We start from the raw sequence: 18,489 nt of genomic DNA, 5'->3' as shown, positions 1-18,489 counted from the left end.
ATTTGTTTATGAGTGAATAAAAGCGCTCTTTGCCGTCCTCTGAAAGCACAGATGAAGCTGTGGTCACAAGTCAGTGCCATAATCGCAGGCTTTATACTTGTTAAACATGGCACAGCGGCCAGTGGAGATTCAAGTGCAACTTTGGAAGTTGCAGCTTTATGACAGCAATTTTAGTATTTGTGAAGAAAGAACAAACTTCTTGGTTCATGGTGTTTTTATAAAAATAACTCAAACCATGATACAAAATGAATCCTATAGTTCAGAGGTAAATGCTAAATAAGCCCTGTTTATAGTACAGCCAAGTCAGTAGTAACATCGAAAGAGAACATTTAAAATTGAAAATCTTGATACAGATACCTCCTCTTTTATTGTTCCGTAGGTAAGCACTGCATGTTTCCATCAATGTCACAATGACCTCAGCAAAATAATATCCCTTCAAGCTCAAAGCTGAAAAAAAAACTAATCTAATATACATAATACTGCCTCCCTGTACTCCAACTGGGGTTGCTAACTTATTTTAAGACCCAAAGTAAATTGTTAAAACCACACTTACTCTGACAAGCATCCAGCTTCTTGGTAATTATGTTGAAAAACCACTAACCCTGTACTTTGCGAGCTGAAGAGGAATACATTTATTCAGGATTTTTTCCTTTTGTTTTAGTGCAACCAAAACACTGTTTGTTCACTAACAGCTATGGTGGCTAAAAGACACACATGGGCATGAAATGTGCAAGTCTTTGAAAGTAAGAACAGCAGAAGCTTTGGGTCCATGTCAATGCCATAACTAAAAACTATGTCATACTTTACTACAGTTTCCCCACAAAAACCTCTCTCTTTGTGTCTCAGTGAGAGAAATTCCGAAATTCAATTACATTTTTTGAAAATTTGCTCTTTGAAAGAGCTGCTCATTGTTTACTGCTTCTCTCCTGGTTTTCACACATTTATTTTAGCTAGATATTACTTCATACTTTACTTTGCCCACTATTACCAATAACCTCAAAAAGCTCTCCAGGTCCCCAGGGTCTTAGGGCCCCAAAATTGCTCTCTTGCTGCTAGTTTATATTAGATGGGGCTCATATGATGCTTCTTTCCCTGGGCCCCCAAATGTCAGCCAACAGACAAGGTTTTACATTACTATTTGCATCCCATCATCAAACTATTGCTCTCACATAGTCATCGACACAGGCAGTCTTTCACCATTCATCATTAAAAACAAGAATTTCCAAGGTTTCTCCTATTAGTCTTTAAGCCCAAGGGTTAATTCCTCTCCAAATACTATCTTCTTTTATTACAAGGACACAGCTGCAGAAAGAAACTAAGGGCTTGTAACATTTTTCTACAGCATTTTCGGAAGATGCGCCTGCTGCATAAATGATCTATATTCTACTATAGGAATGCAGAGAGATACTTTGCAGTTGCTTCTACGAAGGTCATAAAAAAGTGCAATGTTCAAGGGTGCTGTATAAGAGACGTGCACTTGTAGGTAGCTGGCTCTGGCCTAACACGAGCACACAAGCCAGATAGGAAATAAAAGTGAGTGAATGGCCCTTGGAGGAGTTTTAAACCTGCTCCGCACTAATATCACCATGGAGACACGACGTATGAATCAACCTCTGCCACTTTTTTGGTCAGGGGCAAATGAGGGAAGTTGAAGTCCATAAAAAGAGTCCGTGAACTTCTTTTTTTGATTCTAAACAGAGCACTTTGTTTATATTACGTGAGGCGACAGTTGCTAGCAGTGGAGTGTTTGTAGAGTGTTTCTCCACTGATCCGAAGGTTGGCGGTTTGAATCCCACACTTGACATAAACATTACTGGTAGAGCGGTCAGATCCACAGACCCACAGGTTGGCGAAGCAGTTCCACAGGTAAATTCTATCAGTATGTCCTTGGGCAAGACACTTAAGATGCCTTGCCCCCGGTGTCTGCGTACTCTGGTGTGTGAATGGGGGCGTAGTTTCCTTGATGTAAAGCGCTCTGAGTGCCTTGAAGGTGGAAAAGCGCTGTATAAAAATGAACATGAACATGGATTTGCACGTGTCTGGTGTCTCAAATTCCCACCCGAGTTTGAGAACAACCAGGAGTACACAGTTTACCTGAATGAATGCGGATGTCGACTATTTTTACACATAAAGAAAGAGGTAAGTTCATCTATATATGGGTTTAAGAATCACGATAAATTAGGACCGTTGCCATGGCCATTAACAATCAGATATTATAGTCACTTCAGGAGTAATCAGATTAGATGCTGCATACATTGGCTGCACATTCATTTGACAAACGCACATGAAAAGCAGATCCAGGGGCTGAATTGATGTTTCTGTTTTCCATTTTTCTGCTACTGACGTCATAAGTGTAAGTGTAAGGTGATATTCATGTGCTTTTGCAGGTTGGTTCTCATTTATTGGGATGAAAGACGATAATTGGTCCAAGAAGGAGAACGATTCCTTCTATCTTACAGCATTGAAAAAATAAAAAAATAAAATACCTGGATGTTTCCTTTGACTAGTCCACCATTAGCAACTGGCACTAGTCTCCCACTGATCGACCACCGCTGGGCACACCTCATATGGCAAAGCAGCAAAAAGGATTGATTACGTCTTTCCACTTTAATGTAACTGGCAGATTTCTCACATAGCAGTTACAAGAAGATCAGGTATTAAGGGCCTTTACATAATGTTGCTTTGGAGTTAACAAGCTAGAACTGTGCAAATTTGGAAGAAAATCTAATAGGATGGATTAGGGTTTGGATTCAGAGTGCACTGGGGATGGGACGATAAACAGTAATATCGTTTATCATGATAAAAAGTACATTACATCGCCACAATGTACAAAAAAGCTACTTCTACATAATGCTGTGTTGTTGCTGTGTCTTCTAGTTTATTGTATTTTCACGTATAACATGCATTTTAATATTAAAATTATAATGGTTCATATCCATAACACTTTAAACTACTTTAATAATTATCGTGATATAATTGTTAATCGCAGGTCATGATAATAATATTATCAACTTTCAATATCGTTCCATGCTTATTTGCACAATTTAATCCACTCCAGGAGCATTCAAATTTGAAATGAGATTGAAATATGACCGATAAACTGATAAAAATAAAACTAAAACAAAAAATGTCTAGACTAGTACACGATTTTTCAATAAAAATTATGATATTTTGTTGTTTGAGGGTATTTGAGCATAACGAGCTAAAGCCTGCAAGTCTGAATTTGAAGTGATTTGTTTTATTTCTTTAAACAGTACCTTTCAAAAACAGGTAAAATTTTCATAAGCAACATCAGTTCAACTCTGTTTTAAATGTTTATGAGACAAGAGAATAAAACAAGCTACTCAAACAAACTAGCCAAAGGTACATTGACCTAGAGTGCACATCAGAGCCTTGATTTTTTTTTTTTTTTTCTCCATGTTTTCTTATTGTGCAGTGTAAATAAACCAATACGATGCTGATTACTATGTTACTATGCTTTAACCTTAACTGAAGAGAGTGAAAAATGAAAATAATTCCAGCTCAATTTCGTCTGGTTCAAGATAATGTGAGTTAAACCTTATGATTGGACTAAGGCTATACTTGCCATTTCAAACCTGAATGCTGAAAATGGCTTAGCAGATCTCAAAGTTCAAACTGTCCAAATGTTAATCCTATTTCAACTGTTTTATTTCCGACTGTTGCATATTTCCAAGACTCACTTCTTGCCAAATAAATGCAGGATATTATTTTCTGAGTGCAGGTGAAAGGTCATGTTAGCCTGCCTTCTTGAGTTACTTCACACATGCTAACGTCTACATTAACTCGCTAAGAAATCTAACAATAGAGTGAGTTTTACAGATTCAATATTGAAACTCCAAATTATCCTTTAGCTGTAAAAGTGACCAAATACTGGCAAAATCCCCATAAAACGTAAATGAGATAACTGATCACGAAAGGTCGCCACACACCGCGTTATAATTTGGAACTATTTTTGGAGCACTATAATGCATGCCTGCCAGCGCCTCATTAAAACTAATTAGTGCACAATTACATGACTTTATGTAATCATGTGAAACTCCAGCACGCAGTGTATCCCATTGTCAGCTCAGTGAATGTGTTCAAGAATCTGCAATAAGACTTTTAACCAGGCAAATTGAAATTTTCTTTTTTTTTTTTTTTTTTCCCAAATATTGACACTAATTAGTATCAACAGCAATTAGCACAGTTAGATCAGCCAAACCAAAACTTTCCAGGCCATACTACAAAAGGAATCCTGACAGTGAAGAGCTTTAAACACTATGGTTTAGTAGTTGTTTTTAATTGGTAGCTTGTTTGCTATGTTACTCCAAAATAAGTGGGCATAGATAAAATGTTTGAATTGAGTGAATTTGCCCTGAAAGCAACACACACTCCAAATTATGCTTTCACGGTATTCTGGATATCTTTTTAGGACCTAATGGCCATATTTCGCCAACTATGCTTTTCACTAGAGACACTTCACCTGCTATTTACTGTGTCCATTTGCAGAATCAGGCCTATAGACACTTATCGTACATAACTGTTTTGTGTTTTTACTTATAATAGTTATGCATTTTGTTTAGTTTTTTTTTTACATATTCTTGTTGACACTGAAATCTCCCCATTGCAGAACAAATAAAGCTTCATCAGAGCTTTAAGACAATCCTCCCTCACATCACTCCATAGCAGTTCTTCAATTGCACTTTAAAATCTGTTACTGCAACGTGAAGCGGCAGCAGTGTGGAACTCGTAATAAAACGCATGTATTCTCAATGTGGAATTTCAAATCCACTGTCACAGAAGAGCGTTTGTGAAGAACAATTGTCAACATTTGTATTTCAGAGGTGTGTTGGTTGTGCCAGCCCGGTGCCAAACGGTCTGACAGCATTTCCAATAAAGATGTGAAAAAGGTTTACATTTGTAGTAGCGCCGAGGGAAGGGCGCGGCGGAGTCACACAGGCGCAGACCTATGTGACAAGGACGGCGGCCATCAACACAGACATCACCTGGGACGACCCAAGCACTCAGATTAAAAGATGTGCGATCAATTTATCATCCATGTTGCCAAGGAGACACGCAGCCTTAAAAGTAGAAGTGGAACATTGTCGTCTTAATGGCTGCAATTTATAACAAAGCACAAACAACTTGGGAAAAACAAGGAATGGTGAGAGCCAATTAAAGCTTTAAGAGACGATTCACCAATTCACTTCTGCAAGTCCTCTCTATATATAACATTTTCAACAGATAGATCACCATTTTTAGGTGGTTTTGAGCACTTTTTTGTGACCAATTAGATTTGACATAACGTGGCCAAAGTTTGTTTGTTTTAAATAAATGTAAACTGCACGATGTCTTGCATTTATTCAATTATAGGTGCTTTCATTGCAAAAAATACCTAAAAAAACATACAATTTTATATATTTTTTCATTTCATTTATCTTCTTTTATCTTTATTTATACAGGGTGAGCCCCATGAGAGCACTCAGACGCTCTTTCATGAAGTCCTTTTTAAAATACAGAACAAACAAACAAAATGAATAACTACATAGCTCCATTTAAAGCATTAAAAACAGGTGCAGATGTGATTATAAATGTTTATCACCAGATCATTAAAGTGCATTAGTGGCACTGATGTATCTAGTTTTGTAAGTCCTTGAAATGTATTACATTTTCGGGAAGCAACCAATAACCAAAACACTTTTTTCCCCCATTTCTGTTCAGTTCTAGTGCAGCCAGTTTATAGACATAGATGATAATGAGATCTTGTATTAAAAGTTCCTGTAACAAAGCTCAACAAGTAAGTGAGATATTCAGGAAGTGTATCAAGTAGTCCCTTATAAATACATTTTATATGGTGTTTTCTGACAGAAAGCGACGGCCGACCTACTTTTTCATAGAGTTTACAGTGGATATGATGGATGGATATGAGCATGGTCACCTCTCCATAGATTTAACCTGTAACTTGCCTCCATATATAGCCACAATTAATGCCGCGTACACATGGAAACAAGCAGGTAGCAGACCCTTCAGCAGAAAAGTCACGTTGCTCACCTTTAACTAACCCCTTTTCTAAGCAACTCTCTTTTTTTTTAAGATATATGCCCCAAAGGAAAATAGATGAAGACAAAACGATGGTGAACTCATCCTTGTAACATGCACCATTCCACCTAAAATCTGTTTCACCACTCAAATTCACCCCACTTTATCAGATTAGATCCCACTGAATCTTTCCTCGGAGCGCTCGGCAGCTGTGCCATACCCGGACTCATATTTCTTATCTCTCCGTTTCCTGTTGACAACTCAATGGCAGCCATGTTTACAGCTGTATAAATACATGTGGAGAATGGCAGGTGAAGCTTACTTAACATCAGAATCGCGGAACAATAAAAATCCCACTTTCCTGTAGCCTTTTTCCCCCTTTACTTTATTCTTTTCCAATCTTCCCACTTTCCCCATAGACCATGATTCATTGCTGCCGCTTCTGTCTATTCCTTCATGCGTCTGTGGGCCTTAGGAAGATAAGCGTTCCCAACCTCTCTAAATAAAAGCGCGTTCTCCGTCGCGGCGTCCCCAGCACAGTCTGAATGTTATCACTCCTCTGAAAGCTGAAGAGAGCTCTCCATTTTGAAATCTCCAAAGCTAAACAGTTTTTGTGGCTAACCTTGGGGCCCAATGCACGTCGGCGCACAGAGAGATAGACCATACAGAGCTGCCATCACACGCTTAGAGATAGCTTAGCAAGAGCCATGGTCGCCTAGGCAGCATTCACACTTTTATACACACGCTTTTGAATTTGGACCAAACTCGGACTAAACCTGGACTAAATATGGGCTAAATCAGAGCTAGAACTGGACCAAACCAAGTCTACATCAGAACTAAACGAGCATCAAACCAGGAAAAGTGCAAACGCTAACCTGAGAGAAGACATTCAATTCAATTTTATTTATATAGCAACAACTTATGCTGCTCAAGTGCTTCACACAAAGTCAACAAAAACAGATATACAGAACACATTAGCTAGGGAGAAGAGGTGGGTTTTTAGTCTAGTCTTAAACTGCGTTAAAGGTGAGAGGATTTAAAATAAAGAGGACCCATAGAGTGCAGAGATTTAAATACAATCAGTAACATTTTGAATTGCATCCTCTGCTGTGCTGTGCTGTGCTTTTGCTCTTGTCTCTTTTGTCTCTTTTGTCAGCAGACGAGTTGCAGCATTCTGAACATCCTAACACTACATGGAGCCCTCGACCAGTCTCTACATAAAACATATTACAATAATCCAGAAGCGATGTTACAAATGCATGGATTGCTTTTTCAAAATCTGTCTGTGGAAGGTAGAGCTTTACTTTAACAACAAGCCTCGACTGAAAAAAACTGGACTTTATGATAGAGCTAAAGTGCTGGTCCAGTTCGAACATTGAGTTCACAATCACCCCAAGATTCCTCTCTGCAGGGTGACAAGAAGAGAACAGAGGACCAATCACACTGTCATTGTCCAGCAGTGGGATAATTTAGCCAAACCCCACAATCTCAGTTTTATTTTGATTTAAGTTTAAGACGTTTGTGCTCAGCTAAGTCTGCACATCCCTGGGATAGTTTTGTAACATTTTGGCTGTTATAGAGTTATAATCTACAACTTATCACACTTGTGGAGCATTATTTTGTATTTTAGACATTTAAATGTAATTGCTACTGTGTGTTGCCAATTTACAAAAAAACAAAAACAAAATTCAGATCCAGGAGAATAAAGATGACTCAAACATGCATGAATCACTCTGAATACAACTCTGAGAGGGGAAGTGAGAGGGGAAACCATTAGAAAATGCTTAAAGTTCTTAAAGGCCAATTATTCATAACATAATAATATATGAGTTGAAGTTTTACCCCATAGAACCTTTTGACATATTTGAAACAGGCGTGACTCAGCTAATGGAACCATACTTGACGTCAGTACTACAGTATGTGCGCACTACAGTTTCACCGTAATGGAAGTAACATCAGAAAAATCCATAGTAGTAGTAGTAGATGACTCTGCATTTGATGTCAGGAATCATATAAATATCATGATGTCGTTATGTTTTTGACCAAACAGGAAAAAAAAGAGTTTGTTGTTCTACCGGGGGTCATAAAACCATGCATTAAATAAAACTGTGTGGCTTTTTACGAGTGAACATAAAACATAAATGCGGTGAGTTGGATATACAACAGGCGCCACACTGTCAGCGTTTGGTGATCTGAAAATTCAAAAGCCAGGTCTGGTTTCAATGCAATATTAAAGTGATTTATGTACTCCCTTACACTGCAACAGCTCCACAGCATACTGCTATTATTGCTCTACAAAATATCTGGACGGATTATGATCTTGTGGTGGTCTGATATTGTTAAAAGTACTTACTGCTCCAATCACCAAGTTGCCCAGTGTAGGAGCTAGAATTAGATCACAGAAAATTGCAAAGGCTACAATACCATCACTTACTCTATGTAACTCTAAAAAGTTCCGTTTAAACTTTGATGCTACAGGCGAAAGTTTTAGATTCAGATTGACAGGAGGCTTTCATTAGGAGTTTGGTTCTTATGTTGGAGTTCAGAGAAGCCTTCAACTGTCAAACCACATATACAATCTAGGGCAATGGTGGGCGTAGGAGGCACACAACTAGGAGAAATTGAAGCTTGAAAATTGAAAATCTATCCTAAAGTGTTATTATGACTACAGTTTCCCCCCTGCGGCATCAGCCACGCCCACCGCTGCTGATGTGGCTACTATGACAACCCATATCATCACAAATAATAACAGCAATTACATAATTTGAACAACCATGACACAACGATGATTTTGAAAATGATATTGTTTGTTATTTATTTATTTACATTATTTTGTATTTATTTATTTACATTATTATTTATTTATGTATGTTTTAATATTAGTTTGTATTTATTTATTTGTATTATTTTTATGTATTTATTATTTGTATGTATTTATTATTTTTATGTATTTATTATTATTATTATTATTATTATTATTATTATTATTTTATTTGTTTTATTTATTTACATATTTTTTTTTTTATTTATTCACATTATTATTTATTTATTTTGTTAGTACAATTTTGAGGTGTAAATGAGTGTAATTAGAAGGATACATTGCAGCCCATTTCTGTGACAGAGGAGCGCTCAGGGTGAGTCAGAGGGTGAGAGCTTCACACAGCCTTTGTGTGGATGGAAGACTTTGACATGTCCCCGAAAGAAGAGAACTATGAGACATCTTCAGAAAAGGAATAAGGATCCTACTCTCGCAACAGAAAACACCTGCTCTGTGACTTTGACCTAGTATGTTGCAATTTCACTGCAAGGGCAACGCTAGGCTACGTTAGCACAAACCTACGACCCATTTAGAGACTGGAGATACATACAGCCATTCTCCATAATTCATTATTTATTGATACGTTTCAGTAAGCTAACTCTGTATTTACCCAGGGGCAAATTGATTCACTATGTTTACATGCAAAGGTAACTCAGAGTACGCTGTTGATCTCATTTTTGTCTCGCTTCTCCTCATCCACATGCAGGTTGAATAGGAGCAAAGAGATTCAGGGAGCCATAGCAAACTTAGTAGCTCTAATTGCTAATAAAAATGGCTAACACATATATAGCCACGCTTCTGGCACGCACAGACATCTCATTTATGTTGAGCATTTGATTTTCAGACATGCTCTAACCACCGTTATTTTCTCTCCTCACACAAATAAACACATTGAAGCTCTGGTAGTTTTTACTTTCACTTCAACATAGCAGATCAAAACAACAAAACAACACAAGCTAGTCTGCTGTGGAGGGACTGCAGTTTGTCATCACTGCTGATTTAACTATACAGTCAATGCTCCAAACACATGTCTAATATTTTCTTGTTTGTTTCTTACCCTGTGCAGTTGAATGCCTCACCTTGTCTGCACGTGTAATGATTGGACTGCAGTTTTTCAAGCCGCTGGGACCTGGATGTGTTTTTTGGGATGTGGAAATACTGTATACATGCATTTTGAAACTTTGTAATAGGCCTGTTATCCAATTTTCCTGATGTGGCGGCCATGATTGAATATTTTGTTGCCACAAACGCAATTGAATAATCGAAATAACAAACTTTTATACTCACACCTGCACCTGTTTTAAATGATTTAAATTGACTTATACTTATTTGTTTTGCTTGTTTTTAGTCCAATGAGGTTCATCAGGCGCTGTCTTCCTACCAATGGAGGCAGGACGACAGCGCCATCTGCAGTCCGACTTCTTCAGGACAGTATCCCAGGTGTGTGAGAATAAAAAAGCCCCCTCGTCCCGGTTCATAGTCCCATCTTGTTGTTTTTTTGTTTGTATTTTTTCTGTATTCTGCACAGGGAGCCCATGAAAAAGAGAGTGTAAGTGCTTGCATTGGGTCTCCCTGTATAAAGATAAATAATAATAATAATAATAATAATAATAATAATAATAATAATAATAATAATAAATAAATAAATAAATAAAAATACATGATAAATAAATAAATAAATAAATATATACTATACAGCGCCTGAAGAACATACAGATTAGTATATACATAGACATCATCCTCGTTTTTACATCATGCCCGTCTTCACCCACAGTCACCTTTGTAAGCAAAATGTTGTGGAGTTAATGTTCCGCCTTGTCCAATACCGCCTCACATGAGCATTGAGTCGCTAAGCCTGGTACGCTGTGGGGCCTAGAGTCAGACGCTTTTAAAAGTAAAGTTGGAAATAGTGCAGCGTGAGTGGGCTGAACTGCTGACTATGATGAATGAAGGCACCATTAAATGACAGGAGCTACTGTATCCCCAAAACACACAGTACAACAGCACAGGGCTCACGGGGGAGAGGGAAAGGCCAACTCATACACTTTTAGAACAAAACACAGCAAATAAGGCACCAGCAGCTGCTATAAGACCCACACTGGATATTGTAGTATAATGAAACCCAAGATGCCATTTTGCCTGAAAAGGTAACAGCAAAAGAAGTTCAAAAGGGTTATCAAATCAAATAATTATCCTTAGAATGAAGAAGTATGAGGTATAGTATTTTTAAGACAAAATGTAAACTGCAATGGTGAATAAAGCAATAGAAACAGGTCCATTATCTTCCTGTTCACAATCACAGAACTGATAGTACGTCACTCTTCATAGTGGCATGCAGCAGATTTCATTTACTTTTACTACAAGACATTTTTGAAACCGGCATGTATTGTAAGTAAATACAGAACTGGGGGGTGATGAGGTAGGTGAAAAGTCAAACAGGCAATACAGGATTACACAAACATGCGTGAGTCGACCACTTTGAGAAAGCAAATGGTGAAGGAATACTTTTAAAACATGCTTTAAAGCCCGTAAGTGGATTTTATATCCTACAGCAACACAAGAGTAAATATTCAGTGTATAAAATTCGCTCTACTATACTAAAGCTGTTACTGTGAGTGCACACTAAGAGCTGAGATATTCCATAAAACACAGCCCAATTGGCACCAAGAGTGATTTAGGGATATGCTCTAAGGCTCAGAGAATAACATATTTATGAAAACTCTGAGTGCCCTCCCAGACAGAGTGTAGCCCATGCCTGATCCATAATTATTGCTCTAAATATATCTCCTCGACTTAAAGCATGCTCACGTTACACATCCGCAGCCCTGTCCCTGCGGCCATATTGGTCAGTCAGCAGTGACATCTTAATGTTGGGGGCGACTTGTGTTACAGAAAGGCGAGGAGCTGACGCCGCTGTGGGTCTCAGGCCTGCACAATGGGCTCCCTCTTCAGAGACTGCCTTTGATGTACAAGTGCAGTCAGAGGCTCTGCAGGGTGAAAGGAACTACAGCAGGGAAAGAAAACAGGTGAGCACATAGACTGAGGAACTGCTGCATATCATGTTATTATGTGTATTGTTATCTTATTATTTTTATACTGTAATTATATGTTATAGAATTATAGTATTTTCTGCTTGTTATTCAGAATCACATGACTAATATGAAAGCGATACTAATGCCTCTTTTAATTATGCCTACTTGGTTTAAATTAGTCAAATTGGATGATTATCAAATGACTGTATGCTAAAGTTACGTGGGGAATGTGAACATCGTTTATAATTGCTTATGCATGTATAGCCGAAATACAGTATGTGGCATGTTTATAATAAGTCCTGATGATGATTCACGTGAAATAAAATCACAGTAGCACGGTGAAAATCCAAAAATATACTACATTCACGTCGGTGTTCAGTTTGTCTGGTTGGTCCAAGTATAGTGGAAGAGAAAGAGGGAGTATAGGTGAATCTCCTAATGCAGTTTTAATGCACTATTAATGCTTTAACATGGCAGCAACAGCCCCACTGCTTGTCTCTACAATTTGAGCATGTCAGTTATATTAAGTACTCCATTAACTGTCTGAGAACTTTTGGACATTTTTCCCCTTCTGTATTACACTTGGGTGCCATTATCACAGGAACCATACATTTTTATACCCTGATATTTAAAAACTCACTTTGTCTCAATTTGAATCCATACCGACAACCATCCTGCCCCATGCATATACTTCATACTTAGCCCTACAGCCATACATTTCTGATGCTACCAAATTGGGCTGCAAAGTTGTCTCCTGAGCCCCTCTCATTATGTAACAAACCCAGTGGGAACGAGGAGCGTGCTCAGTGCAAACCTGCAGGCTCCGCCCCAGCAGCTGATTCGGCACTCTCTGTGTGAAGTGTCAGGTTCACTCAGTACATATGCTGCTCCTCACGGCTGCAGAAACACAAGAGCTCCAGCAGCCCCACTCACTGACAACACGGCCTGAGATTAAAGTCATTAGGGAGCTACCTCTGTCACATAAACACCAACGTGAAAGGTGAAATGCCTCACAGTGGTGTCCCATTCCCCACTAAACCTCAGCAGTGCAGTCTTCATTTTACAGCAGATCAAACTCATTTTAGTATCGTGCATTTGCCTTCCATGTTTCATTTTCAACCATTTTGCAAACTCCTACGTATTTTAGAAAAGATGTTCCAAAGTGTTCCAGTCTTTTATCATTTGAGCCTTGATTTAGTCTAATTAGACAAATTACGAACATGACCGTGTCAGGCTAGAGTTTAAAGAAGACTTTTATGATCTGTTAATCATTCTGCACTGGTGGTCCTTGATCAATAGCTTACTGAAGATATCTATTTTAACCTACCCCATATCCCCGCCCACTGTTCAATACTGTTAGATGAGACAGGGCTTATCAATTTTGCAGTTTTGCACAGGAAGTGTTCAATGTTATAGTTTAATAATACATACCCAGAAAAAAGCATAATGTCATACTTTTGGAGCTGGGTTGGCCCGGAAGACTTGGCTTTGTCTTACTACTGGACAGTTAAGTCAGGATTCAGGATCTAGGAAACTGTTAATATGTGAGGGAATATTTGGTTTCAGAGGCAGAAGACTATGTACCACAGACAGCCTGTAAAACACTGACTGTAGGGCAGAGGTGTCCAACCTTTTTTCACTGAAACATACAGTATTTGAAGCGGAGGGGCAAAGACCAGGGTCGATACTGTGAGTCAAATGGGGCATTTAACACGGGTTTGAGACATTGTACCTTTAACAAGACTTTAAGATTATTTTTAGGTCTGTGTCACAATGCAGTGTGATGTTATTCAGGTTATAGAGATATAATTTCTTCAGTTTGTAGTAAAAAAAAATACTTCCTGATCATTTGGGCCAGTTTAGAAGGAAGCATGACGGCCAACAAAAATTGGTCTGAGGGCCGCATTTGGCCCCTGGGCCGTAGTTTGGACACCCCTGCTTTAGGGTAAATGCTTTCTATCACTAAACCACAAATTCAAATCTTATACAGTTTTCTATTCAGATTAAAGCCTTAGTTTTTGGTAAAAGAACACACAATCCTGATACTTTAACAATCACTGCTGTATGATGTTTATTATTATTATTATTATTATTTATTTATTTATTTATTTATTTATTTATTTATTTATTTATTTATTTATTTATTTATTTATTTATTTATTTATTTATTTATTTATTTTATTTTATTTTTTATTATTACCGGACCCAAGTTCTTCACCACTTCCTTTTGAACTTTCCCAAATACCCCCACACCCAGTTGAATTATCCCACCTCAAATGCCCTTTCCTTCAAATTCCTTTCCTCTCCTCCATAATTCCCATTAAAAACAGCACATTCAGTTATTCTCTGCGAGCCTCGCGTTCGGGCTGAGCTTCTCCCTGAGGTAAAAATGGCCTACTTGTGCGTGCATCCTCAGCATCCATCTGGTGCTGCCGTAAATTTGTGTGTTTGCTTGTATCGCAGGTTATCTCATCTGTCAGAGGGGCCCTATCACTTCTACGGGGCCGTGTCGACAGAAGGCATTAACCCTGCAGCATCACCCAAGCATCCAGCACTGACACACCATCACTGACACTAATAGTAATAACAGCCTGACACAGAGGTAAGGGTGAGCATGCACAGAATCCACCTATTAATAAATAAACATACATAGTTTAAGCAAACACAGTGAAAAAGTGTTGTGGAGTTGTGAATATCAGTGAATGTTACCTCACTGGTGGTACTGAACGACAGAGAAAGCTGTTGTCTGAGCCACACCCAAAGTATCTGACAATGAATGAAGTCAAGATATGGAAATATGTGATGCTGATACACAAATCTATTCAAAAACATTGTAGCATATCATTTGCTTGGTTTGGTTTTATTGCATTTGACCAGATGTTGGATACATAATAACTGTGTCACTGTTGCCCCAAGAGACAATACATAAACACAGAGTATATTTTCTCAATATATCTGAAAAATCTGTTAGCCTTTACCTGTTTTGAAAGTTTGTTTTTAGTTTTTAGTTGTTGGTTTTTTTTTTTTGTTTTTTTTTTTATTGCCATGTTGTGTCTACTTCACGAGGCCTCTTCTCAAACAAACGCATTGACACAGCACATAAGGGTACTTGGTGACTCATTTTGCGTCAGAACACTCAAACTGCCCGTAAAACATTGATGGAACTATATCCAACAAACACTGAGGTGAGGCATCCGTGGGGGCAAACAGCGCGTTGGTAACTGTCAGCATTTTTGGCACACTGAGCAAGAGACTGTGGCCATGGCTGCGCGCGCTGTCCGTGGTGCTGAACTCTCATTACGCAGGGAAGCAGCGGTGCCACCCGTCAGCGTCCTGCTCCCACGGCTCTGTGCGCGCGCGGGAAGGGGCTGATTACAGTGGGTGGTGGCGGTGCAGTGCTGCCCACGGTGCCTTATGGCGGAGATCGATGACTTAACCACACACACGCAGGGACGCACACAGTATAAACCTTACACAAACACGTGAATGGACTGCACACAAAGTCAAATCAAGCTGAAAGAATAAACCAGCACTTCTCCCACAGCTTTTCTCTCGGTCCAAAAACGCTCATTGGTAAAGAAGCCGCGTATTTGGCCGTTCGCTCACGCACAGGATTAGTATGCGTGGGACACAACTAAGCAACCTTTGGTTCGTTTGAGCAAATTGCGCAACACACGCACGGTTTTAACAGTCCACAATGTTGAACTCCAATATGGACAGATCATTCCCCAGCAAACAATGCACCAACAATTCAACTACATGGTTCAACTACATCGGATTAAAAAACAAGCCAATAACGAACCACCTGGCTCATTCTCAGACCTTACCTTGATAGAAAGGTGCGTGTATCCATGCAGCTGTCCTCTGCTCTGGTCGCTTTCCCGTACTGTTTTCAGCTACAGCCGCTCCCTTCCCTTTCGTCTGCTAATAATTCCAGGAGACAAGCTGCAAAGCAGGCTGCCGTTCCCGGCGCACATCTCCTCTCACTCGCACTTCTTCAGGAACTCCTCTTCTATAAATCCACATAAAAAACAAAAAAAACATACAAACTGGTCCTGCTCTAGCGGATCAGTAAGATCACAAATGTAGTTTCGTGACTAAAATCAAAGTGTCTGCATGTATATCCAGAGAAGTGTCGCGTGGCACGTCTCTCCTCAGTGCAGTTGGATGCCCTTGTGTGTGGATGTAGCTTCCAGGATGAGCGGAATAATAAGATCCGGTGGAAGTTAGCAGGATAATGCTCCACTTGAATCCGCGGTGTGATAAACGCTGCACTGGACAAAGAGGAAAAGTGGAACCTGAGCCGTGAGAGAGTCAGGAGAGGCGCGAGGACAGGCGCGAGGACAGGCGCAAGTCAAGCGGACATGGAGCGCGAGTCCTTGGCTGACGCCACAGAGGTGGATATGGGGGTGCGCTTGGATTCAGGAGTGTGTTGTCAGGAGAAGATTAGGAGCCACCGCGGATTAGCGCGCGCTTAGCGGTGTTTAGCGCTGCCAGGTACACACGGGAAGTGGCCAATCAGAGGAGACCTGCTCTGCGTCTTGTTTGTCCGTTTTCAATTAAGTGAAAACAGGGTTGTTTTTTTTTATTTAATCAAACGTTATTTTGTGAGTGTATTTCTTACTAAACACATATTATCTCTTTTATGCAAATAGGTGGGTTATCTTCCCACGCCTGATTAAAGCAGAGTTATCCCGTGTGTTTAAAGGGAGCTCCTAAATGCCACACTGTCTGTGCAGCTCTGTCACTCTGGAGATATCACTGACACTTTGTCCTTGGGAACGCCTTTCACATCCACCTGAGCAGAATCACTCATAACACCGGCATCTGTAAAGTTGAACTTAATAAACAGAGATAATACATGTGTGATCTCTTGTATGTGTTATTTTAGTTTTCAGGTTTGTATATAGGCAAGTAAACAAAAATACCGTAATTATTCCTGAAATTCATAAATAGAATAATGCTCCTAACGCTCCTTTCCAGTGTAAGATATTCACAGCCGCGTGCAGAACAGGCTGAGACTCGGCTCAGTGCTGCCCCCTGTGTCACTTCTCTGCACTGCTCTGTTCAAATCCACTTAAAGCCATATTCACTCCATTTCTCTCACACTATTTTTTAGAAACGGATACATTGGGACTTTGTAGCACAGTTGTAAACTACTTTGTCAAAATAAGATATATAAAGTCATACAAATATTGATGTTGTATAGAATAAGAACACAAACAGTTTTAGTGGTTCAGTATCAGTGAGAGCAGCAGAGGTGGTAGAACATTGACATAGTATTTTATTTAAAGTCTTGAGAGCAGCAAAACAGTCGCCTAAAGCATTTAATTACTTTTAAGATGAAAAGAACATGTTTGGTGGGATAGTTAAAGCACAAGTATAAAATAAAAGTACAACCAATACATTGTTATAGGCCTATGAAGATGTTGGTGATTTTATAAGCTATAAAACAATAAAGCCATTCATAAAAGAAATGTCTGAAGAATCATACCACAATACAAATAATCATCCATTAGCAATTAACATCATAGTGAAGTGCCTTTTAAAGTGTGATCTAAATGATAACATCCTTTATGCAGTGCTTAATAATAAAGCTGTGTCATCATTCATGTAAAATATTGTTACAAACGTCATCATTTAATTTGCTATTTCTGATCCAGACCCTTAATCTTATGTAAATGTAATGCGTCAGAGCCTTGAGCAGAGCGAATTGTCACTTTGGGTTCATTGATCTCACGCCTGAAGCTTGTGGTCGATGGGTGTCAAAGCAATAGACTCCCATTGACCCCCTGACGCACTGACCTATACACACACAATGCAGCACTAAATAATGTGATTAGCAGCACACATAAAGATGGGTTGGGCTAAAGTGAGGCCGATTCAAAGGAGAGCGGAGCTAACAGTGTTACAGCAGACACGTGCGCTTAAATGAGAAGTGTAAAATCAGCCTGAGTGATTGATTTGTTGCTTGGAGCTTTATAATAATCACAGAAGCATGACGGATGGGACGTGCCATTGTTGGGAGCTGCAGTCTGGTGAATGATACATATGCAGACTGATTAATTTGCTTTGTTTGGAGGATCAACATAATGCCTCCAATTAACAATATGTACGCAATAATACGCTCCATATAATACATAGAGTTTATATCACCAAATAGCTCAGAATGCAGTCTTTAAATGTGATGTGAACAGAACTAGTTCATTTTAAACAGTTTGGAATGTCACGGTGCAGGTTATTCTTCACTTATGCCTCACTAGAGTCCTTAGTTTTTCTTGCTTTTCTTATTTTTATTTTATTTGTAAAGGGACAGCGTATATTAATGAACATTTTAAAATCTGAATATGCAAAGATTATAAACAGTGGAGATGATTTCCAGTTTCAAAACACCACACCCACTACACACGCAACACACTCACTATACATGCAACACACTCACTATACATGCAACACACTCGCGATTCATGCAACACACTCACTATACACATAACACACTCACTATACATACAACACACTCACTAAACACGGAGCACACTCACTATGCATACCACACACTGACTATACACACAACACACTCACTATACATACAACACACTC

General features: G+C 39.0%; 1 protein-coding gene across 1 annotated transcript in view; it reads right to left on the bottom strand.

Moving 5' to 3' along the window:
• LOC117390787 (leucine-rich repeat and fibronectin type-III domain-containing protein 2) overlaps nt 1-15,876 on the bottom strand; it is a 124,432-nt gene extending 108,556 nt beyond the window's left edge. The window contains exon 1 of the mRNA XM_055230958.1: nt 15,717-15,876. The gene's annotated coding sequence lies outside the window, so the exon portion shown is untranslated. The remainder of the gene's footprint in view (nt 1-15,716) is intronic.
• Between the last annotated feature and the right edge of the window lie 2,613 nt (nt 15,877-18,489).

This window comes from Periophthalmus magnuspinnatus, chromosome 22 (assembly GCF_009829125.3).
Source record: "Periophthalmus magnuspinnatus isolate fPerMag1 chromosome 22, fPerMag1.2.pri, whole genome shotgun sequence".
Classification (NCBI taxonomy): Eukaryota; Metazoa; Chordata; class Actinopteri; order Gobiiformes; family Gobiidae; genus Periophthalmus; species Periophthalmus magnuspinnatus.
This window is presented reverse-complemented; position numbering and strand designations above follow the sequence as displayed.